Source organism: Hemiscyllium ocellatum, chromosome 32 (assembly GCF_020745735.1).
Source record: "Hemiscyllium ocellatum isolate sHemOce1 chromosome 32, sHemOce1.pat.X.cur, whole genome shotgun sequence".
NCBI classification, from domain to species: domain Eukaryota; kingdom Metazoa; phylum Chordata; class Chondrichthyes; order Orectolobiformes; family Hemiscylliidae; genus Hemiscyllium; species Hemiscyllium ocellatum.
Genome location: NC_083432.1, coordinates 29330081 through 29331568, shown reverse-complemented (window position 1 = coordinate 29331568; position 1488 = coordinate 29330081). Strand labels below are relative to the sequence as shown.

General features: G+C 41.4%; 1 non-coding gene across 1 annotated transcript; it reads right to left on the bottom strand.

The window, feature by feature from the left end:
- Nucleotides 1-846: 846 nt before the first annotated feature.
- On the bottom strand, nucleotides 847-918 carry trnay-gua (transfer RNA tyrosine (anticodon GUA)). The gene has a single exon. It is a non-coding gene; the product is annotated as a tRNA-Tyr (tRNA).
- Between the last annotated feature and the right edge of the window lie 570 nt (nucleotides 919-1488).

Here is a 1488-nt window from a genome sequence, read left to right as displayed (position 1 = left end):
TAATGTAGTTAGTTAATTCAGTTTAAGTTTTTATTAATTTTTCCAAACAAATTCATGCCTGGTTAACATGTTAATCCATACCATACCCAATATTTTTCCCTTAGAAGAGGAAATAATAAGAGTGCAAGCACAGGCAGGACCACTAGATAATAATTTCAAAATTTTGTTTTTGTATCACCATCATTTTATGAGACCATAAAAGCTGCTCTCCCATTAGAGAGAGACACAGTTGGTGATGATGTTACCTGAGAGCCACCAAGCCTCAGGTGATGGAAGAGGTTGAGAAGGAAAGTCCTTTATGGTAAATCAAACCAGTGATGGGACCTGAACCCACACTGTTGGCATCACACTGCTCTGTAAACCAAAAATCCAGCTGACTGAGCTAAACCAATTCCCAATTTCAAAGTCAATCAGTAGGATAACTAAATGAGTGATAAGAACAGATTCAAAGACTGGTGGAACATCTAGATTAGATTAGATACTCTACAGTGTGGAAACAGGCCCTTCAGCTCAACCCTCCAAAGAGTAACCCATTGACTAATGCACCTAACACTATGGGCAATTTAGCATGGCCAATTCATCTGACCGGCATATCTTTGGATTGTGGGAGGAAACCAGAGCACCTGGAGGAAACCCAGGCAGACATGGGGAGAACATGCAAACTCCACACAGACAGTCGCCCGAGGCTGGAATTGAACCTGGAACGCTGGTGCAGTGAGGCAGCAGTGCTGACTACTGAGCCATCCTGCCATCCACAAAACACCCCATCCAAAGCATGCCCTGCACAGAATGGGAAACGGAAGCTTCTTGAAAAACCGCTCAAGTGTAGGGAAGGTGCTTGTATGCAGGGGGCACCCAGATTTGAACTGGGGACCTCTTGAGCTACAGTCAAATGCTCTACCACTGAGCTACACCCCCCAGATTGTCATGGTATAATGACATACAGTAAATGTGAATGGTTTCCTTACGTGGTATGTCAGTGAATAAGCTGACAATGTCAAAAGAGTATGTGGACACTGTGTAATTATTGGTGTGTTCCTGCTGCATCTCAATGCTAAATAGAAACAACCAATTAACACTAGGGTTTAATTTCTTTCATGCAGGCCAATTATGAACAAAATAAAAAGCTTTACCATCTCCTCTCTTATCAGGATTTTTTAAGCTCTGCATGACCAAGCAATTATTTGCCTTTCCTCACAGGATATTTGCAATCACACCTACACAATGTTCCAAAGTTCCTGGGAGTCTCTGAAGCACACTTGAAGTGCAATTATTGCTGCAGTGTCAGAAATATTGCAGATTTTTTACGCATAGTGAAGTTCAACAGATGCAATACAATAATGATCAGGTAATCTAGTTTTTGTGATGTTAATTCAGGGAAAAGAAATTGGCCAATATGCTGGGCATAATACATTGTTAATGCGATGACTGGCTAGAAACAAGAGAGCTAGAAATCATGATGGTGTGAGCCAGTGAGCACTTATTAAA